Below are 24,028 nucleotides of genomic sequence, written 5' to 3'. Positions count from 1 at the left end.
AGGTTAATCGACCATGTTCATACCCCTTAAAAATAATAACACGAGAGACTTTAAAATCAGTAATTATAAATATAACCATCTCTCTGTAAATAGTATTTTATATTTTTTTATGATAGCTAATTTGAAGTCTCAGTGCTAATGTGAACAGAATTGTTCTAGATAATTAACATTAATTAGCGGTTGCTCTGCGGTCCTGCTCGTATCACTAAAATGTATCAGTGTCCTTCTAGTGATGGGTTGGGGCTGTCTTTTTGTTGAGGTCTGGTGGATTTTAAGGTGCCAGAAGCTGGAGGTTGCTGATCTGCAGGGCTGCAGGGCCTGCCTGTTCTATATGGGGCCCTGTGAATGTTGACAGATGCTGTTAATTATGTACAGCCTTCAGCTGCTCTGATAAGGAGCCCATTCATTCCCTAAGCCAATTTAAACTATGCCTTTTGGTTATGTTGCCTTCAAACTCTGTTGAAATTCTCTGGCAACATTCCACCGGTTTAGAGGCTTCATTGTTTTAGAATATAAGAATAATTTGAATGAATATAACAGAGGCACTGTAGATAGAATCTCACATATTTAAAGGAAAATGTGCCTAAACTTCAGTGTAATAAATATCTGCTGGTTAGCTTCATAATCTCATTTGAAGCATTTGTGAAGTATTTAAACCTACTGAATTCTAATTTCAATTGGGAGAATTTCTTTATGGCCGAAAAGCGGTATTTTGAGCAAGTACTTGGGAGAAAGTGGCCTTTTATTGATTGTTAGAGGTCCGTGAATGGAAATATAGGTAGCTGGAGGAATAAAGCGCCACCCAGTTTGGAACCCATATTGATCCCGCAGGACCTGCGAAGCAGAGAAAATGGTCACAAACTCCCTAAAAAAGCTGCTAACTTATTTCCTAATTTTCAAAATATAGGTTACATGTAAATACTAATAAAACAGGGGCTCCTGGGTGGCTCAGTCAGTTAAGCATCCGACTCTTGATTTCAGCTCAGGTCATGATCTCAGGGTGGGGAGATCAAGCCCCATGTCAGACTCCGTTCTGAGTGTGCAGCCTGCTTACAATTCTCTCTCCCTCTCTCTCTCCGCCCTTCCCTCCACGCCCCTCCCCCCATGTGTGCCACACGTGCTGTATCTCAGAAAAAAACAAAAACAAAAAACTAATAAAACATAGGGACACTTCATTTGTTAAATAGATAAACTAGTTTCACATTGTTTAATCTTAACTTTTTTCCTGGTTTTGGTGTTTGTTTGTTTGTTTTTCCTTTGCAGTATTAGGTTTTTGAAAGAGTTGCTGCTCTTCCAGGTCAGGTGATGTGTTATTTCTTTGGATATTTTCTTAGAATAGTCGTCTTCATGTTACTGTCTACAGATTCCTCCAAGACTTAGTAGTAAAGAAAAAGCACGCAGAAGACTATGTGCTTGAAAGATTAAATACAAAGATCTATTTAGTACACACAAATTTCCTTAGGAAGAAAGAAAACTGAAGGAATGATTATTTGGTTTGGTTTATGGGAATTTTTTTTTTTTTACAAAATCTTTCCACTTCAAAGACTCCGAAGTATGAAAGGTTTCATTGTTTTATCATATGATTGCAAGTTTACATGGACAGTGTTTAGGGTATGGTTTACATTTTTATCTTTAAAAAATCAGATATTAGTAAAAAATACAAAGAAGAAAGGGAAAAGCCACCCAATTTCCAAATCTCCAAAACAACCACATTGACATTTGGTGTAAATGCATATGTACATGTGCACGCACACACACACACACACACACGTAGAGGGATAAATGACTCCACGTTACTTTGGGAAACTGGCTCTAAGTACTAAAAATGAATCACCCAAGGTTATGCTAATAAAGTGGCAGAGCTGAGGTGCAGACCCAAGTTCTAACTGTAGATCCTTTTTTTCTGCACTGTTAATTCCTTCTCTTGAATGGTGTCCACTCATTTCAGGTTCACTCAGCTATTTTTTTTTAAGATTTTATTTATTTATTTGCGAGAGAATGAACAGGGGAAGGGGCAGAGGGAGAAGCAGACTTCCCACCGAGCAGGGAGCCCGATGCAGGGCTTGATCCCAGGACCCTGGAATCATGACCTGAGCTGAAGGCAGACACTTAACTGACTGAGCCACCCAGGCGCCCGGATCACTCAGCCATTATTCATCAGGGGTTACTCTTACATCAGGCATGGTGCAGCAATACACAGACAGGCATTGACATCTAATCCCCGATATCCAAGACGTCGGAAATGTCTTACCCCATTCAGGCTGCTATAACAAAATGTCATAAACTGGGTGCTAGTATAACAAACGTTCATTCCTCCCAGTTCCGGAGGCTGGGGAATCCAAGATTGAGATGGGTAGGTTTGGTGTCTGGCGAGGGCCAACTTCCGGCTGACTGCTGATTCCTCACTGTGGCCTCCCAAGGCAGAAGGGAGAAGGTGGCTCTCTGAGGTCTCTTTCCTAAGGGCACTAATCCCATTCATGAGGGCTCCACCATCATGCCCTCATCCCCTCCGGAAGGCCTCACCTCCTAATACTATATCTTCGGGGATTAGGTTTCAACATATGATTTTGCAGGGACACTAACATTCAGTCTACTATACCAGTCTTGTCTTCTGGCTTTTCCCTTTCCATCAAGGCAGATACAAATTAGCTCCCTGGCAAGAAATAATTTATTTCCGTACTTTTATATACCGGAACTCCGGTAACCCAGGCCACGCCAAAGTCCTGGGCACAGCCCACAGAGTCCATAGCTGGCTCCTTTTTTCCCAAGGCCTCAGGGACCAGCCCGAATTATTCCCTCCTGGGAACTTTGAGGAGTCTGTGTGATGGATGAGGGCGGATGACAGTAGGCAGGGCTCCAGGGCTCGGCTGTTATACAGCGTGTCTACTTCCTAAGGAAGCACTCAGGCTAACAATAGGATCTGCAAGGGGCTGGATCCTCGATGGTGGGCATTGGGGGGCACTGTGCTAGTTTGGGGACACCAGCAAAGCTGAGAGGGGCAGAGGGAGCTGTATTTCAGATAGTACATTGAAAAATGCTGACTCATCTGTGTCCTTGACCTTGGCCCATCTCAGGAAATGATGAGTTAGGGGTGTCATTGAGAGAACACTGTCCAAAATATCCAGGAATCCCTGAATCCTCTCTGCAGTCCTCACCACGTCATCCCTGAGGGAGGCATAAGCTCGTGTGAAACCACCCTCACACAATGGCACATGCACACAAATGCACACATGTATGCGTGCACACGCACCCACCCTAAAACACCAGGGTGAGGGAATGACAATTACTTGCTGGAGCCTTCCTTTTAAAGCCTAAGTGCAGAACTCTGGTACACTGCGTGGACCCCAACAGACTCAGGTCTGCTAGAGGAGCCTAGAAGGAGAAGCAGACCAAAGGCCTCTGTCTACATCTATCTTGAAGCCTGAATCCAAATCCTGAATCTTGCCTCTGCAATGAAATGGCGAGAACACCTCTGCCAGCGAGAAGAACCGAAAGGGGAAAAGCGAGCTTGGTCCCGCACCTAGCGCGGTGCTCCCGTGCTAGGTGCAGGACCATCCTCCCCAGGGCCTGACTGGGAGAAGGGAAGGCAGCTCGCAGGAGGATGACACCCCAGGGGGAGCTGCCTCCAGACTCATTTCACTTCACAGGGGAGAAGAGGGAAGAGCAGGGAGGCCCTGGCCTTTATCCTGGAGGCGCCATCTGGGCAGCCTGCTACACGGCTAAAGGGAGCTTGATCTGACTGTCCTCCAGCAGCCGTCCTTCTTTTGAGAGTAGAACAGAGATGGAGGTGAAAACCAACACACGTTAGGGGGCAGCTTTTTCTCCACCAGAGCCCAATGACACCTTTCTTGTAAGTAGAGTTTGAATATGTTTTCCCTCAATTTATTTCATTTGCTTCATTATTCACTACCTTTCAGTTCATTTACACTCTGTATCAATTACCTATCACTGTGTGACAAATGACCCCAAAACTTAGCGGCTTACAACAACAAACATTTATTATCTCACAGTTTCTGTGGGGTGGGAGTCTAGGCATGGCTCTGGTCACTCACAAGCCTGCAATCAAGCTGTGGGCTGGGCATTCAGTCATCTGAAGGTTTCACTCAAGGTAGATCAACCACTAAGATCCTTCAGTGGTTGTTGGCAGGGTTCAGTTTCTGTAGGGACATTACCATGAGGCCCTTACTTCCTCATTGGCGTCAGCGGAGGCTGCCCATATGGGCCTCGCCATTGGTCAGCTTACAACATGGCGGCTGGCCTTCTCTTAACCAGCAGGTTAGAGCAAGAGAGGCATATGAGCAAAACAGAATCACACGGAGTCTTGTGTGTTTATCTCAGAAGGTATACCTCACCACTTTTGCCCTACTCGCTTAGTTAAAAGCAAGTCATTGTGTTCAGCCCACACTCAAGAAAAGGACATCACACAAGAGTCTCAGGATGGTTGAGGCCCCTGGGTGGCTCAGGCGTTAAGCATCTGCCTTCGGCTCAGGTCATGATCCCTGGGTCCTGGGATGAAGCCCTGCAACAGGCTCCCTGCTCTGCGGGAAGCCTGCTTCTCCCTCACCCACTCGCCCTGTTTGTGTTCTCTCTCTTGCTGTCTCTCTCTCTGTCAAATAAATAAATAAAATCTTAAAAAAAAAAAAAAAGTCTCAGGATGGTTAATTTTATGTGTCACAATGACTGGGCCATGGGGTGCCCAGATATTTTATGTGTCACAGAGACTGGGCCATGGGGTGCCCAGATATTTGGCCAAACATTCTGGGTATTTCTGTGAGGGTGTCTTTGGATGAGATTAACATTTAAGTTGGTACACTGAGTAAAGCAAGATTGTCCTCCCTAATGGGGGTGGGCTTCTTCCAATCCACTGAAGACCTGAAGAGTACAAAAAAGCTGACCTTCCTCCAAATAAAAGTGAATTCTTCCTGCCTAACAGCCTTTGCACTAGAATATTGACTTTTTCCTGCATTTAAACTCAAACTGAAACATTGGCTCTTCCTAGGCCTTGAGTCTGCCAGCCTACAGACTGGGATCATACCATTGGCTCTCTTGGTTCTCGGGCCTTCAAATTCAGACTGGCACTGCATTCTTGATTGGCTCTGCTGGGTCTCCAGCTTGCTGACTCAACTGCAGGTCTTGGGATTTACCAGTCCCCATAATCTCATGAACCAATTCCATGTAATCGATTTCTATATAAATAGGTGATACATACATACATACATACATACACATACACACACACACACATACATACATCCTATTGGTCTGTTTCTTTGGAGAACTATGACTAACACAGGTGTGAATATCAGGAGGCAAGGATCATTGGGTGCCACCTTAGAAGGCCACCTACCACATAGTATTATGAATTTTATTACATATTATTGCCCTACTTAGAGAATTAGGTCCCACAATCCTAAGGATTTCAGTGTGTGCTCTTTTTTTCCATTCATCTTGATTTCAATTCCTCCCCTACCATCATGTATACCTCTATATCTAGAAAAAATGTCCAGTGCACCACAGACATATAGGAAGTCCTTATCAACTATAATGCTAACTGGAAGGGCAGAAGCCAATTATGTTTAAGTATGGAATATTACATAGGGATGAGTTAAATTTAGCTTTCCCGATTCAAGTAAAATAATTTCCCAAATACCCATTTGGGATATTTCCCAAATTTTATTCCCAAATCAATTCCCAAATACATTTCCCAAGTGTACCATACCAGAACAGTTTTCAAAGGAAATTGATTGGCCTTCATTAAGTGATAAACTAGCATTTCAACAGAGTAGTCTTCCATTGGTGGACTTTAGAAACAATTTTGCTATTTGCAGTGAGGGGATGGGAGGGTTGAGTTTTATTTATTTATTTATTTATTTTAAGATTTTATTTATTCGACAGAGAGAGACACAGTGAGAGAGGGAACACAAGCAGGGGGAGTGGGAGAGGGAGAAGCAGGCTTCCCGCGGAGCAGGGAGCCCGATGCGGGGCTCGATCCCAGGACTCCAGGACCATGACCTGAGCCCAAGGCAGACGCTTAACGACTGAGCCACCCAGGCACCCCCAAGGGTTGAGTTTTAACTTGTTACCTTTAACCTCTCTCACTCAAGACTGACCAGACAAATTAATAAAATTAATTTTAAGAATTGTAAATATCTGATTTCTTTTTTTTTTTTTCTTTGTAAATTTGGTTCATAATTGTCAGTAACAAAGCAGGTTAAGTCTCTGGTGACAGTTGATTTAACTGTCAGTTCATTGCATTTACCTAGTTGCAGATTAACTGGTTTGGTTTATGGACTATCCTAACAGGCCCATGAAATGAGATTATTTTCTTCCCTACAGAGATTCTCTCTCAGAGAGCCTTGGTAATTAAAAAGCAGCTGATAAGATCTGGTGGTAGATATCTGAGTGGGAGGAACTGTTCTGATTAAATCAGGAGCATGAGACCTGGGTGGGGGGGTCCCTCTCTTGCCCCACTAGACCACAAGCCCCAAAGTTTGTTTTTTTTCTGCTGCAGAGGAGCTAGGCAATGCACTAATCAGGACTACTTCATTATCAACCCCACTCCCACCCCCACTATTTCCAGGAGATGACATCACAGGTCACCATGCGACCTTAACCAAACCAAATAGTCTACAAAACAGTTTCTGCAATTGGCTAATAAAGAATTTACTATAGTTTGAGGTGTGTTTGTTTTTTAACTGACCCATAACCCACCTACAGTAAAATGCCCCAAACTTGTGCATTTACCTCCACGGACTTTTACATATGTAACCACCAACCACATCAAGATATAGAACATTTCTGTCCCTCCAGAGGGCTTCTTTGTGCTCCTCTCAGTCAATACCTACAGCCCAGAGGTAAATACTGTTCTGACTTCTTTCACCTTTGGCTATTTTTGCCTTCTTGAACTTGATATAAATTAAATCATACAGTATGTATTCTTCTGTGTCTAGATTCTTTTGCTCAGCATTGTGTCTGTGAGAGTCAATCTTGCTGTTCATGTAGCGGTAGTCTGTCCTTTCTTACCATTGTATAATGTTCTTGTTTATGAACACACTTTATCGATACAATCTGCAGTTAATGGACATTGGGATTTTTTCCTAGTTTGGGTCTGTTATGAATAAAGCTGCTACGAACATTCTTATATGTAATTTTGGTGGACAGGCACAGTGCTTATTTCTCCCAGGTAATATCTAGGAGTGGAACTCCTGGATCCCAGATAGGCTTGTTATTTGGCTTGGGTAGACAGTTTTCTCAAGTAGTTGTACCAGTTGACACATTAATAAGCAATGGGTGACAACTTCAGTTGCACATGTCACAAGATGGGCTCCCTGGGATGCAGGTTCTGCGACAGAGCTTAGGGTGCAGGGTCTTTATTACGAAGTGCCGTTGGGATCTCTCACTTCTGTGGGAGAAAGTAAGATTGGACAAAGAGGCTGAGCTGCCATGCAGGGCTAACAACAACCTGGGAGAAGGGTGGGGAATTAGAATGGCCCCTCAGAATTATCCCAGGTTGGGTCAAGTTGGCTAATCGTTTATGCCCTCCATCCACCAGACAGTGACCTTGGGGGAGATGCAGCCTAGACAGTCTCTGAAGGACTGGAGATGGAGGCCTTCAGCCATGTCAGCAGCTGGGGCAACAATCGCCTTATTGAAAGGAGAACCAGGCGGTGCCTCACAACATCTACCAACTCCACACACCCGCACACATACCTATTGCTGTCAGTGTTTTTCATTTGAGTCATTCCGGTGGGTGTGTAGTGGTCTGTCATTGTGGCCTTCACTTTGCTTTTCTCAAAGGCTGATAATATTCATACGCTTATTGGCCATTGGTTATCATTTTCTGTGAAGTACTTGTTCAGGTCTTTTGCCCATCATTTAAATGTGCTGTTTGTCTTTTCCTTGTATATTTGTAGTTCTTTCTATTTCCTGGATGTGTATTTGCAGATATATCATCCTTGTCTGAAGCTTGCCTTTTTACACTCTTGTTGGAGTCTCTTGACAGAAATCCTTAATTTGAATGAAGTCAATATACCAATCTTTTCTTTTATAGTTATTTTTATTCTTTTGGAGACATCTTTCTTTACTTTGGGGTTGTTCTTGACCTCAGTTTCCTCAATGGTATGCTAAGTTGACCTTATGCATAGAATCATTGTAGAATAATTACTTTTTCTTTTTAAATAGGCTCCACACCCAGGGTGGAACCCAACATGGGGCTCGAACTCATGACCCTGAGATCAAGACCTGAGCTGAGATCAAGAGCCGGACACCATCCAGGTGTCCCTAGAATAATTGCTTTAGTCACACAGTTTGCTGAATAAAGATGGATCTGCCATCATTAATTAGTCTTCGTTTCATATTCCTGATGAAATATTGCAACATTTAATTGGCAGTTTTGGTTCTTGGCCAGTGTACCCCCAACTGTATTTTACCAAGTTTGTGTTAGATAGGAAAAAGAATTTAACGATCAAATAAGTTTGAGAAACACCTGGTTAAACAAAGTTAAGCAGGTTTTCTACGATAGAACTCCTTGGAGTCTTCAACATCCTAATCTACATTATATAACTTCAAGAGAGATGTGAGATTCATTCTGTCTCTAAATTATTTGACCACAGAATGCTTTTTTTCCTCAGAACATTTCACAGGACTAGTGGTTCTCAGGTCACTAGATTGGTAAGTATATCTAAGATGAGTGGTATTATATCCAACAAAAAAGAGGTCAAAAAAACTGAATCCAAGAATCCATAGTGATATACTAAAATGTCACTAAAAATGAGGGGGAGTAGCCATTTTTTTAATAGAAGGATCTAGTTAGTAAATATAGAAAGACAGAATTAAGAAGTCATCATTTTGCAATTTTTCACATAAAAGTGGAATCAGGCAAGGACCAACAATGCTAAGACCATTGGGTAAAAATGTTATAGGGAAATGGGACTTTCACATGGTCTCAATGTATTATTCCACAAAGCACTTCTTAATTGTTAAGAGAAAGAGCTTTTCAATGGAAAGATCTAGCTGACACGAACTGAACCAAGAGATCAAACTTCGCACCCCCCACAGTGGGATGAAACCCCTCATGGGCCCTTGCTGTGAGGCAACAAAAGCACCCCATGTCACCTGCATGGTGTTCTTGCCACAAACATCCTGAACCTAATCATGGGAAAGCAATCAGACAAAGCCACATTGTGAGACATTCCACAAGAATAGGTCTGGATGTTTCAAAAACATTTGTCTCAAAAGACAAAAATAGTAGAGTGAGGATGAGGTGCTGTTCTACATTTAAGGAGACTAGAGAGACATTTTTAAGAAGAAAAGAATGGAAACAATGCCTCAACATCTTCCCTGACTCCTTGTTCTTCACAGGTACAATGTGGTCCCATTAGCAAAAATTGATTGCATATAGGAAGTCTCAAAAAAAAAAAGGGGGGGGAATATGGGGCTCCACCCCCAAGGGAATGCATCAAAATCTATGTGTGGGTATGTGTAGAAAAAACTGGTCTTTCCCCTGATCTGGAAATTCAGAAATCTCCTTCCATTGCAGATTGTACTCTACCCCTTTCCTGCTGAGAATCACTGAATTGGGTCGGGGCTTTTCCTTTAAGGTAAGTGATGCTCATAACACTCGCTGCTCAAATTGTTCAACTTTCGCCACCCTTATGGCTGACCAGTACAAACTAAATAGGGCCCGGGGTACTGCTGCCCAGTGGTAAAAGAGAGAGCAAATACGGAATTATGGAGTTTACCCTGTGAACCCCAATGAAAGATTTAAGATAGACATCAACTGTCCTCTTAAACCAACTCAAAATTTCATTATCCTTCCTCCCTCCCTTCCCTCCCTCCTTCCCTTCTTCCCTCTCCCACTTCCTTTTGTCTCATTTGCCACTGATGTGGGAAACAAAGGCAGAAGAAAAATTATTAAACGTCCTTACAACCTACAGCCCGTTGACAAGGCCTTGAAACAGGCAGAGTGACCTTCCTCTAGGGACTCAATTGCCTGGATGTTAATACTTTGCTAAGGGCAAAAGACAATCCTAGCCTGAGCCCGCACCCCCCCCCCCCCCCCCACCCCCCCCCCCCCCACCCCCCCCCCCAGGATCCTGTAAGTCTACTCTAATGTATAAGAATTCCTTTGGAAACGTCCTTTATCTCTAAACCCCCCCCAAGATACATGTTGGCCATCATCCCCAAGCATACGACCCCCCGATATACATCTGAAGGGTCTCATGACTGGGTTTCTACTAAACAGTAATAAGTGACCTTTCCTAACAACAGCTAGCCCCCTCAGGATCCTGGAAACCTTGTTTCCAAAATACCTGGAAGGCTTACACTATTCCCAACCCCTTCCCGACTTGAAAGTATATAGTATATAACGGGCCACTCCTCATGACCCCGTTGCAGCTCTTCCTGCCCATGGGTCTTGTCCCCATGCTTTAATAAAGTCACCTTTTTGCACCAAAGACATCTCAGGAATTCTCTCTTGGCCCAACGGCTTTGAACCCTAATGTCTTTCCTACATCACCACCAGGATCTTCCATGGACCCACACAGCTGGATTTGCTCCATATCCTAAATCCAGACAATTGCCATTTAAGTCATTAACAGTATTTTCTTTTGAGAACGATTTTGGGCCGGTGGTTGCTCTGGTTGTTTTTTCTAGTAATAAATTAGTTCACTTTAGCATATCCGGGAGTTCTCATTCACCACTCAGGGACATGTGATTTACAACTAAAACAAAACAAACTAAAAATCTTCTACACTCCTTTCATTCACTCATACAGCTAGTATTTCATTGTATAATTGTGTTAAATGACAAACTTTTGTTGTTGTTGTTGTCGCAAATATCATGGGCAACAAAACCGATTTCTCGTCATTAACTTTAAACCAGGACCAGTAATTAATGTTTGTCCTGGTGTCTGTCGGGACTTCTCTGTCTGTGTCTCCTGAAGCTGCCATGTCATGGTCCGGGGGGAGGTAGGAAAGAGGTCCCCATCCCATAGGCAGGATTGGCTGGAGTGCTAGAAACTGGCTGGGGAAGCAGGGCAGATGCTTCTGGGGATTCAAGGGTGGGGCTTTGGATGATAAGGCCTGGTACGAGTGCTCGATGGGAAATGACATACTAAAAAGTGGGAAACCCTAACAGAGCGGCCAGCCTTCTCATCACTCCTGGAAGGAACTCCAAAGAGTAGCGAAAGAATACATCTTTTCTTCTTGTTTTATTGTCATCTGCAGAATTCCTAATGCTCCTCCAAGATGACTATGTCCTCTTTTCTTTCTTCCCACAATGACTTATCAGCCTTGGTCCTGAACAAATACCGTCTGACATTTTAGCACATCAGTGGCTTAGAAAAATATAATTAAAGGTAAAATGTACTAGAACTGAACAATATAGCTACCCTAGTTACTCACTTGTAATTACATTTGGATGGATCCCCTGTTGCCATGGAAACTCTCTCCTTGGGAAATTTTGGAGGCAGGGATCTGCTCCAAGTTTCACAGTTCTGGATCTTAAAGAAATTTCTTGTTCTGTTTAGAAGTTTTGAAGCTATGCTGCCCACCTTCCACTGCGATACCATGCAAAGTTAGCTGTTGTAGTTGCTCAATGGCACTGTTTGTTTTTCAGTTACAAGTTGTTACGAATTCTTTCTATATGGAACTGTTTTCTTTATTGTGTAGGGGTTGGTAGATTCATTAAACTTCTATGTCCAATATGGCAGCCATTAGCCACACCTGCATGTAGCTATTTAAATTTATGTTAAGTAAAATTAAATAAAGTCAAAGTACAATTCTTTAAAGTACAAGTAGAACTACTTGAACTTCAAGTCGCGTTGGCCACATTTTAAGTGCTCAATAGTCATGGGTAGTCAATGGCTATGTATTAGGCTGGATAGATAGAGACCATTTCCATCATAGCAGAAAGTTCTATTCAACGACCCTACAGTACAATAACAATCGTTTGTACCAGACCTGTTCAGTTTTCTTTGCTCAGCAACAGTAAGAGTCTAAGAACACATATGCAAGGCTCATTTCATGGACTTGCAATCTGTGTGGTCATAAAGGGACTTGCACTTAAGAAGGACTCCATGCTTGATTTAATGCTCTGTTGCCACAATCTTGCAACTCTTAATAATCCTTTTGAACAAGGGACTCGGCACTTACCCACCAGGCTTCTCAACTACGTAGCCAGTCCTGCATATATGAGATGGAGCTTGGATATTGAATTGTTTCCCTTCCCTGGAGATTGGTTCATTTTCAGCCTCCTCTCCTACAGTCCTTAGAGAGTGAGGGGGATCAGCTGGCCCATCAGGTAAAAGTCAGGTGCCCGCAAACGTTTAAGGCATCTCATCAGAGACCCTAAGAGGGGATTCAGCTTTTTTTTTAAAAGATTTTATTTTTAAGTTATCTCTATACCCAACACGGGACTTGAACGGGCAATCCCCAGATCAAGAGTTGCATGCAGTACTGACTGCGCCAACCAGGTGCCCCTGGGATTCAGCTTTAAATATATCTCTTCACAGGAATGCTAGAAGCCGAAAGCTGTGTCCCAGGACCTCCAACATTAAGAGAAAGCTGAGTTCTCTTTTGAACAGGTGTTTCCTAATATGGATTCTGAGTTGCCCACAGTGGAATTTCCTTCCCTTCAACAGCCTTGCCAACGCTCCTGTTAAAGCTTGAGCCTGGTTACTTTCACTCCTCAGCCACTCATTCCTTTATTCTCACAATCATTCATCCAACAACTATGAAGCATCTATTATATATGAGACACTGTTACAGATCTGAATAAAAAATTATAGGACATAGACCTACTGTTGCCATCTGGTAAATTATGTGCTGTAATTAACCCAACACTAACAGCAGATACTGGACGACAGTAAAATCAAATGCAGCCTGAGTATCATCAAAGATTTATTAGCTGCTCTCCATGTTTCCATGGTCACATTAAAACAAAAACAGTAAAAACAGGATGAATGTAGCAACATTCTGACTGATTCATATACTGTGTTATGAAGTTTTCCTCCAAACGAAATCTTGGTTGGATTTTTTTTTTGTCTCAAAAATACGTACCTACCGGAAAAAGAAAGAATAGCACAGGTAATAATAGTGTTAGTAATCAGACAGTAAATACCCAAGGCATTCTCACTTGCTTCTGGAATTCACTGTATGACATGCTTTTCTGAAAACTTTGATTCCTAATTATGCTTGAGTTAAACTAACATTGCACTGGAGTTGCATTTCGGGAGCTTATATGATCCAGGTATGTACCAAAAGGCAGAGGGAAGACAGTATGTAATTAAACTGGCCAAAAAAAATTTGCAAAGCCAGAGACATTCATGCTGAGAATTGAACTGTCATTTTAAAAAGTATTATACTCTCCTTTGATGTCTTGGGGGGGGCTTGCAAGAATTCATACCACATAAATTGACTAGGAAACAAGAGCAAAGGGAATATAAAGTAAAAAAAAATTAGAAAACAAGGGTACACTTATTATTCATAATGCGTGCCAGATGGTCCTATGTTTCTAAAAGCTGAGCTCTTCATACTTGATTCTGAGTTCCCTGGAAGCCAAAGTCAAGAGGAAAACAAAACCATAGGATTTGAAATGTCCTATAGGTGTTGAAAGAAAACCAGCTCTAGAGATTTGTTCCAGATATTTCTGTGGATCCCCATACAGGGCACACTGTATGTTGTTGCAAATGATACCATCAACTACATAGTGGGGACTATTCTGTTGTTAGTCTTGTGATCCCTGCCACTCATTTATTCTTTTCGATAATTTTCTGGGTTTTCAGTAAAGGGGCAGGTTTTGAAATAATTCTATTCAGAGTATTACAGAAAGATGAGGGTTTGTGTTACTTTTAGGCACAGCAATATTACCAATTGATGGCAAGTGAACTGTTTAAAATGAGATGCCTGGGGGCACCTGGGTGGCTCGGCCATTAAGCGTCTGCTTTCGGCTCAGGTCAGGATCCCGGGGTCCTGGGATCGAGCCCCGCATCGGGCTCCCTGCTCCGCGGGAAGCCTGCTTCCCCCTCTCCCACCTCCCCTGCTTGTGTTCCCTCTCTCACTGTGTCTCTCTCTGTCAAATAAATAAAATCTTAAAAAAAAATAAAATAAAATGAGATGCCTGAAGAAAGGACCTTCATGAGGTGCCTCAGAATGTAGAGGTCAGCCTCGTTAATAGAAAGACCCTTCTCAGATCTCTCATTATAGGGAAAATGTGTGTGCTAAAAGTGTAGGAATAGAAGAAACAGGAAAGGCAGCAAGACAGATGAGGGAGCAGAGAATTGTCCTGAGGAATTAACCCTGTTGGATTCAGAATCCTACGCCATGACACGGAGGATGTCCCTTAGAAGATGCTAGACATTCAGCAGAGGCAGAGCTGGAGGTCATGGGCTCTCTGGGCATGGCGGGAGACATGTCTGGGGTTATTAAGTCTATACAGACCATGTGTGTGTTTGCTTGCTTTATTATTTAGACATAATTGACATATAACATCATACGTTTCATACATTTTGGTAAGAGACATAATTTTTAGAGCAGTTTTAGGTTCACAGAATAAAGAAGCAGAAGTATAGAGAGTTCCCATATACTCCTTGCCCCCAACACGTGCACGGTCTCCCCCAGTGTCAACATCCCACAGCAGAGTGGTGCATTTGTTACAATCTATGAACCTATGTTAACATGTCATTATCACCTAGAACCCATAGTTTACAATAGGGTTCACCCTTGATATTGTACATCCTGTGGTTTTGATAAATGTATAATGACATGTATCCACCACTATAAGCTCATATTTTTCAACTGAGGTATAACTGGCATATAACAGTCTATTAGTCTCAGGTGTATAACAATGATTTGATATTTGCATCTATTGCAAAGGGATCATTACAAAAACTCTAGTTCACATTTTCACCATACAGAGCTACAAATTCTTTTCTCTTGTGGTGAGAACTTTCAAAATCGACTCTCTTAGTAACATTCAAATATGTAACATGGTATCATTAACTGCAATCAAATGCCGTACATTACATCCCTGACTTACTTATTTTATAACTGGGAGTTGGTATCCTTTAGCCGCCTTCACCCATTTCATCACCTCCACCCCTAGCCTCTGTCTGGCGACCGACAATCTGTTCTCTGTATTTATCGGCTTTTTTTAAGACTCCACATATAAGTGATAGCACATGGTATTTGTCTTTCTCTGATTGATCTCACTTAGCATAATGCCCTCAAAGTCCACCCGTGTTGTCACAAATGGCAAGATTTCATTCTTTTTATGGCTGAATAATAGTCCATTATATATATATTCCATAATATTCCATTATATATATTCCATATATATACATATTCCATAAATATGTATATATATGTTATACACACACACATATACCTACATCACATTTTCTTTATCCATTCATCCATTGGTAGAGAAGCCTATATATTTTTATCTTCAGAAAATCACAGTTCCTGGGATGCCCGGGTGGCTCAGTTGGTTAAACGTCTGCCTTTGACTTAGGTCATGATCTCAGAATCCTGGGATCGAGCCCCACATCCGCTTCCCTGCTCAGCGGGGAGTCTGCTTCTCCCTCTCCCTACTTGTGCTCTCTCTCTCTATCTGGCAAATATTATATATATATATGAAAATCACAGTTCCTTATAGTCCTGTGGCTAGACTTGACCATGATGTCATCAAGAGCTCCAGATACAAAAACAACCAGAACCAAGTCCTCTTGCTGTACAGCAGAAATCTGTGGGTTCTAAGGCCCTGGAGTGAGATAGATGGTGGGCTTTCAGTTCAAGAGATTTTTTCCTAATTAATTCCAAGTTTGACTTTCTCTAGTCTGGGTCTGGAAAACTATACATTCTAGTGGGAGGTGAAAATAGCATGTATAATGAAAAATAATGGAGTATGGGATAAGTTTAATTAGGAAAAGCCAATTATAATTTTACCTCAGAAGACTGAGATGCTTAGGGAAGTGAATTGAATCTTAAAGTTAATTAGGCAATAATATATTGTACCATTTGTTGAAAATCTTTCTAAAATTTATGTGTTCAATTTCAGAATTACAATAGCAACAAGTTTTTAGATCCATATACCTGTTTCCAATTCCTTATTAAATTGGCCATGAAAATACTGAAAACTAAAAACTGACAAAGTGCCAAAGTCAAATAAATAAAATCAAAAATTAAAAAAGTAAATAAAAGTGCCAAAGTCAAGGTGGGATTTCTACTAACTGCATTATCCCCATATTTTACCACAGTTTAACACACACACACACACTCATCCCCACATTAACCTGAAGGCAAGATACTAGAAATAATTCCATGACAGTAAAGGAAAAAAAAAAAAAGATGTTTCTTATAATTACAGTCTCATCAATATTTAACACTATTCTAGAAGTTTTATTCAATGACATAGAAAAAGATAGATAAAAAACAGATATTAGGAGGAGCACCTGGGTTGCTCTATCGGTTAAGCCTCTGACTCTTGATTTCAGCTCAGGTCATGATCTCAGGGTCGTGAGATCGAGCCCCGCAACGAGCTCTGCACTCAGCTTGGCGGCTGCTTGAAATTCTCTCTCCCTCTCCCTCTCCCTCTGCCCCTCCCCCCTCAAAATAAATAAATTTTAAAAATCCTAAAAAAAAAAAACAACAGAAACTAGAAAAAAAATGTCACAGGTACACAATTGTCTATTTGGAAAACCTTAGAAAATTAGTTAGAAAACTATTATAATAATTATAATAAAAAGGAACACAAATATACACAATTCAATGTTAATTATACTCAATCAAAATATAATAAAAAGAAGAGCCCATTCATTAAAAAAAAAAGCAAGAGGGGCGCCTGGGTGGCTCAGTCGTTAAGCGTCTGCCTTCAGCTCAGGTCATGATCCCGGGGTCCTGGGATCGAGCCCCGCATCGGGCTCCCTGCTCCGCGGGAAGCCGGCTTCTCCCTCTCCCACTCCCCCTGCCTGTGTTCTCTCTCGCGCTGTGTCGCTCTCTTTCAAATAAATAAATAAAATCTTTAAAAAAAAAAAAAAAGCAAGCAAAGCAAAGCCCCTGAACAGGGTTGGTGATGAAGCTGTGCCGAAGGAAACCACAAAACTAAATGAGGTACCTGAGAAGTCTTGCTGTGATGTTGCTGAAAAATCCAGTACTATGAATACATCACATTTCTTAAATGCAGTGTACACCCTTAATGCAACATCAGTCAAAATGCCAATTTTGAGGGAATTGATAAAATGATTATATAGCTCATCTGGAAAACAAATGGAAAGGAAGAGATCAGAACCTTTTAACAATGTAGAGAAATGTTGAGGGGCAGCGAATCTTGGGTGCCTGATCTTAAAGTATCTGCTGAAAAATAAATAAATAAAATGTTATATGTTTTGGACTCAGACCTGGTTGAAACTGTACCAACTACAAGCTGGGTTATCTTGGGTGAGTGGCTAAACTTTTCTGAGATAATTTTTTTCATCTTGAAAATTATTATATACATATATATGTAAACAAAGGGTGGTTAGAATTAAGGGATCATTTTATCTCTTAGCACAATAGCTACCACATGTTTTCTGTTATTACCTTAGACAACAGAACCTTTAGGGAAACATATGAACATGAACCAAAAGAGAATCACTTTTCAAACCTGATAAAGCAAATCATTTACAATGAAGTCATACTGTGCCTCTTCACAGGCTATGATAATACCCATTGCCAGTAATGGTGTGGAGAGGTAGATCCTGGAGTGAAAAATGGTGCAACATTACTGGAGAGTAATTGAAAAATATCTCTCAGGAACCTCAAAAATGTTTCCGTCTTTGACTTGGTAGTTTTACTCCTAAGAATCTAACCTAGAAAAAAATAATAGGAATGAATAACTTAATTGTTATGTTATATATAACAACTCAAATATTCAAAAAAGAAACTATTAAGTAAAATATACCCACATGAGGATTTTTAGGCCATCTATATTCATGCAAGTAAAGAATTACAAATGACTTGATAAAATAATCACAGCAGAATGAAGAATATATATACTGTATAATCTCAATTTTGTAAGTTAAAATCATGTAGATACCTGTATCTATTTATGACAGGAAGAAAATATAAAAGTATCTCTGGTTTGTTGAATTTCTGTTTTTCTATGTTCTCTAAATATTCTACAATAAATAATTATTTGTTTACAATAGAAAATATGTTATTTAAAGTAACATATGTGAAAACAATTAGGCTTCTATAAATCAAGAAATTAAAGAAAAGCATGAAATCTAAACATTCTTTAAATGAAATAGAGAAGACTACTTCCCTGTATTAGTATTATTTAGCTTAATTAATGTTTTGGCATTGATTTGAATTATTTAAAAGGCTTGGGGCTATCTCCGAAAATATTAATCATTCTGTAATATTTATAAATATTAGAGAATAGAATGTTAGACCTAATATGTTTCAGGGGAATGACAGAATATTCCCTGGAATTGTATATATACATGTTTATGTTTTAATTGCTATTAATAAAGTTACCACTCCTGTAATTTTTCTGTCTCTCTTAAAAAAGAAATTCAATTAAAAAAATAATTGCGAGTCACAGTTATCTGGATTCTTGTTAATGAAAATTCTATCAAATGAAAATTAGAGAGTACCTGTATATAATAATTTCCTATGCTACTGAGGCATTGAGCATGGCCCTCAGCACATATCAGATCTTGGGGAAAATTCCAATTTACTCGCTTGCTAAGTGTAGATCTTGACTTTGTCCACATTATTGCACTTCTACCAACCTCGGCTATCTCAACCAAGCAATGGAGACAATCGTTAAGTGTTGTTTTGGGTAATTCCTGGCATACCTGCGGCTAGCACTAGAAAACCCAGGCTTTGCCCCCAGAGAACTAAATTTTAGGGACAAAATTTTAAATGGAAAGATAGCACTGTGCAATTTAAAGAAGTGTAGTATTTAGAAGATAAAATATACTCTCACAGGAGCACAGAAAAAATTAGGTTTATGACAGAGTTTGCGAAAAAACAAATGGCTAAAATTGGAATTAGCAGACCAGAGGGTGTGTTCAAAGCTTGACTTGCTAGTTTGGCTTCTTTGGGGTTTTCCTGCTCTGCCCTACCTGCGCCACCACATTCCTCCTTTCTCCCCAGCGGAGTGAGAAATTGAGTTTTCTGGTAAACTGGTTATTCTGATTCACCAGTGTGTCCACCAAAGACTGTGGACACATTCCCAAATAACTCAAATCTTTTAATAAAATGTTCCTTATCTGAAAGTGCTCCAAACATAATCTTAGATTGTGAATCACAGATTGTATCTGAATCTCTGTAGATTCGAACAGTAGCTCAAGATCGTACAGGGTCTCAGGTTGTCCATTTGAACATTGCTGGCATTGAACAGTAAATGAAACCCTGGTCATTTTCATTTTATGGCTCTCTGTGTCCTTTTGGAGTAAGAGTTTGTGACAAAAATGTTATAATGACAGCTATTGAAAAAAGAGGGGCGCCTGGGTGGCTCGGTCGGTCGGGCGTCTGCCTTCGGCTCAGGTCAGGATCCCGGGGTCCTGGGATTGAGCCCCGCATCGGGCTCCCTGCTCATCGAGGAACCTGCCTCTCCCTCTCCCTCTGCCTGCCGCTCCCCCTGCTTGTGCTCTCTTTCTCTCTCTGTCAAATAAATAAATATAAATCTTTAAAAAAAAAAACAAAAACAAATTACAATACTTTGGGAATCTTCTGTACTGGTCAAAAACAAATTGGGGCAGATTTTGCTGGGCGCGGTGACTATGTGAATATACATAGAGGACTTAGATATTTTAAATGACCCTGTTTTGGACAGTTGCCTCGAAAAGTGAATAAAAATCAAATACTGTGGTATTTTTATTTTGGGTATTTGTGTTGTAAATGTACACACTGACCTTTAGAAAGTCAGAAATCTCCAGGACTTGGGCAAATAAATAGGACAGAGCAGAACAAATCTTAAATCCACGCCCCTTGACTTTACAGTGTTAGAGAAGATAGAAAGTAGTTAGGGAGCTCAAGAGGAAGAAAAAAAGGAGACAATACAAATAAAATATTCAGAAGTCGGTAAAGAAATTAATTTTAAGAAGGAGAATCAATATGAAAAGCTCAGTGTTATTTGGCACTGATCTTTCTGACTTTTTTTTAGCCCTGGGCAGAGGGACAATGTTGATAGAAGAGGAGCTAAAGCATTCACTGCTGGCGTCTAGATGTATATTTTGGTCCAAGATTGTGGGAGTTAATCGTCCAGGGGGAGAAAAAAGATAGCATTTGGTTTTGGCAGAAAGAGCTGTAGAGCTTGCAAAGTGGTGGGCCTGGACGATGGAAACATTGGCTCCAAGGTGGAAGGTAGAAACTAAAACCAAAGAATCCAAGGGTTGAAAGAGATTTGAGAGATCTTGTTGATCTGTAAGAGGTAAATGGGGTAATCAACCCACCAGGCCTGCCCTAGTTGAAAAATTTCTCGGAAGTCATTCCCAATCTCTCTTAGAATCCAGCTACAGATATTAAAAGAATAACGTCCAGCTAAGTTTCACAATATGTTGGACGAGAATCTCAAGAACAGTCTGCTAACGATAGATCAATTTATTCACTTTAATTTAAGCATAAATGGCACACATCATTTTGTAGAGTGGAAGAAGGCATCAGAAAACTGGATATTTTAATATATCAACACACAGTTGTCTCCTCACTGATGACTTAGCATTCCCACATTTTAAACTTTGTTAGACCTTGGTGAATTCTAGTCAGCTTCATCCTTAATCATTATACTTAGTATCATAGAACTTGAAGGTAACCTGGAGATCACCTAGTCCAAACCCTCAGTTTTATCCATGAGCCCAGAAGTTTACAACTGCCCAAGACTCATAGACGTTCCCCTGAGCCACAAATGCTTTATGTCCTAAACAGAGCTCATTTTGGTACAGAAAATGTGTTCCTTTTCTTATACCCTTTATTGCAAATAATAGTGAAAGCATTCTCCTAGTTGTCTTAACTCCTTTCCTTAATCCCAAATTTTTTAAATGAAAATTAAAGAAATTTTGAGCTTTTTCTCTAAATTCCTGTAACATATTGCATACATCAGTGTCTTTCAGATTTTTATTATTGAAGTATAGTTGACATACATTGTTATATTAGTTTCAGATGTTCAACATAGTCATTTGACAATTCTCTACATTACTCAATGTTCACCGTAATAAGTGTAGTCACCTTACAACATTATTATAATATTATTGACTCTATTCCCTATGCTGTACTTTTCACCTCTGTATCTTACCTGTTTTGCAACTGGAAGTTTATGCCTCCTTCATCCCAAATTTTATCATCTTCACTCGTTCATCCACCCATTTCTCCATCACAGTTTATTCGGCAATGACTATGTAAAGACATTATGCATGGCTCTCTGGACATCAAGATTAAGTAGAATAGAGTCTCTGCTTTTCAGACCTCAGACAGAAAAAAAAGGCTGATCTGGGAGATCCAGGTAAACCAAGCATTACCCTCCATTGATCCTTTTGGTAGAAGCAGGGACCTTCTCTCCTGCTAGAGAACAAGAGGGGAAGGGGGATGGATGAGTTTAGTTAGATTTTAAGTGTTGACTTCAACTTTCTACAACCAAGCAAGTGAAGAAATGTTGTTGTACTATTTTAAATGCATTTTTTTGAAGATCTTATGGTTTGGTTTATGGTCAAAGTAGTTTTGTTGGCATCTTCAGCTCGCTTCTACATGTTCTTACTTCTTACCTGCGCCTGCCCGAATGACCTTCAACTGTCTACCCATTCATCCTGGGGCTCTCGGTTCTCAAAGTTGAAAAAGAAAGCATGAACAGAAAGGGCTGGTATCCAAGATCTATAAAGAACTTCTCAAACTCAACACCCAAAAAACAAATAATCAAGTCAAAAAATGGGCAGAAGACATGAAAAGACACTTCTCTGAAGAAGACATACAAATGGCTGACAGACACATGAAAAAAATGTTCACCATCATTAGCCATCAGGGAAATTCAAATCAAAGCCACACTGAGATACCACCTTATACCAGTTAGAATGGCAAAAATGGACAGGGAAAGAAACAACAAATGTTGGAGAGGTTGTGGAGAAAGGGGAACCCTCTTACACGGTTGGTGGGAATGCAAGTTGGTACAGCCACTTTGGAAAACAGTGTGGAGGTGCCTCAAAAAATTGCATATGACCCAGCAAATGCACTCCTGGGTATTTACCCCAAAGACACAGATGTCGTGAAAAGAAGGGCCATATGCACCCCAGTGTTCATAGCAGCAATGTCCGCAATAGCCAAACTGTGGAAAGAGCCGAGATGCCCTTCAACAGACGAATGGATAAAGAAGATGCGGTCCATAGATACAATGGAATATGACTCAGCCATCAGAAAGGATGAATACCCAACTTTTACATCAGCATGGATGGGACTGGAGGAGATGATGCTAAGTGAAATAAGTCAAGCAGAGAAAGTCAATTATCATATGGTTTCACTTATTTGTGGAACATAAGGAAGAGTGTGGAGGACATTAGGAGAAGGCAGGGAAAAATGAAGGGGGGGAAATCGGAGGAAGAGATGAACCATGAGAGACGATGGACTCTGAGAAACAAACAGGGTTTTAGAGGGGACCCGGGTGGGGGGATGGGTTAGCCCGGTGATGGGTATTAAGGAGGGCAGGTACTGCATGGAGCACTGGGTGGTATACGAAAACAATGGATCGTGGATCACCACATCAAAAACTAATGATGTACTGTATGGTGACTAACATAACATAATAAAATAAAAATAAATAAATAAAATAACTGGAAAAAATAAAATTAAAATAAAAAATTTTTTAAATGTAAAAAAATAAAAAAGAAAGCATGAACACTTCAGAATTTTCCCACTTGGGCGCCTGGGTGGCTCAGTTGGTTAAGCGACTGCCTTCCGCTCAGGTCATGATCCTGGAGTCCCGGGATGGAGTCCCGCATCGAGCTCCCTGCTCAGCAGAGAGTCTGCTTCTCCCTTGGACCCTCCCCCCTCTCGTGCTCTCTCTCTCTCTTTCTCTCTCTCAAATAAGTAAATAAATAAAATCTTAAAAAAAAGAATTTTCCCACTTGTTTTTAGATACATTATTTGAGTGTGATTAGTGTCTCCTTGTGATGTGTCTTATTTCTGATGTGCTTTCCGAGACTTTAAGAAGGACACTCTCTATTGCAACTGTAAACTTTTTTTAATTGAAAAATCTTTAGTTCTCCAAAGAAAACCAGTATATGTTCATCATAGAAAAAGTAATCAAAAGTCTTTTTCTCCTGATTTTAAGCACTTTAAACTGAAAACCCATTCATGCTTCTAGAAGACTCTTCCAGAGTAGAGGTGCTAAGGTCCTGTGATAGTCTATTTACTCCTGTATCAAGGGAATCTACAGAGAGAACATAAGGGTCTTGATGGGAAAAGTCTGAGTTAGTCACAGCTTGATTGCAGCTCAGGTTGATGAGAGAAGGCCAAGCTTACAGCTGAATTTTCTCAAGTGGCTTGTTTTAAATTAAATGTAGTTGTGAAGACATTTGACTCCCAGCCCTAGCTGTGTTTTTTCACTCTCATGAAGGTCAGCACTGGGCCTTTCTTGTTCACGGCTGCCTTCTCTAGCGTAAGACACAGAGTAAGGATGGGCATGTTCTACCTTTGCTGACTGAGAGTTGAATTAAACCAGGAAATTATGACCCAATATGAAAATTTCTGCAGAGCACACCAGGTCATTGTGCCTTAAAGGACCTAGTGGTCCTTTAATTAAAAAAAAAAAAAAAGAGGGTACACCTGGGGGGTGTACCAAAGCCTAACCAACCAAATCCGCTTGGTTAGGCTTGGAAGACCTCTCAAGGAAGTCTTCCAAGCCTAACCAAGCGGATTTCAACACAAATGATGGTAAGGGAAGTTTCTACTTCAATAACAGTAACAGTTAATGTCTATTGTACTTAACTATGTATTAGGTACTGTTCTAAATATTTTACAAATATTAACCAGTTAAATTCTCACAGCAGCCCCCCTAT

At 40.7% G+C, this 24,028-nt stretch overlaps 1 long non-coding RNA gene across 2 annotated transcripts in view; it reads right to left on the bottom strand.

Moving 5' to 3' along the window:
* Window positions 1–12,910: 12,910 nt before the first annotated feature.
* The window catches only part of LOC141373097 (uncharacterized), a 148,220-nt gene continuing 137,102 nt past the window's right edge, over window positions 12,911–24,028 (bottom strand). The window contains exon 4 of one of the 2 annotated variants that reach the window (XR_012378741.1): window positions 12,911–13,058. This is a non-coding gene — a long non-coding RNA (uncharacterized lncRNA). Of the gene's footprint in view, window positions 13,059–17,121; window positions 17,254–24,028 lie in introns of those variants that run through there. The other variant, XR_012378738.1, reaches the window with a different exon arrangement.

The sequence above is a fragment of the Callorhinus ursinus genome, unplaced genomic scaffold (assembly GCF_003265705.2).
Source record: "Callorhinus ursinus isolate GAN/ISIS: 27379988/994484 unplaced genomic scaffold, GSC_fseal_2.0 scaffold7, whole genome shotgun sequence".
NCBI classification, from domain to species: Eukaryota; Metazoa; Chordata; class Mammalia; order Carnivora; family Otariidae; genus Callorhinus; species Callorhinus ursinus.
The sequence above is the reverse complement of the archived record's forward strand: the minus strand, read 5'-3'. Positions and strand labels throughout refer to the sequence as shown.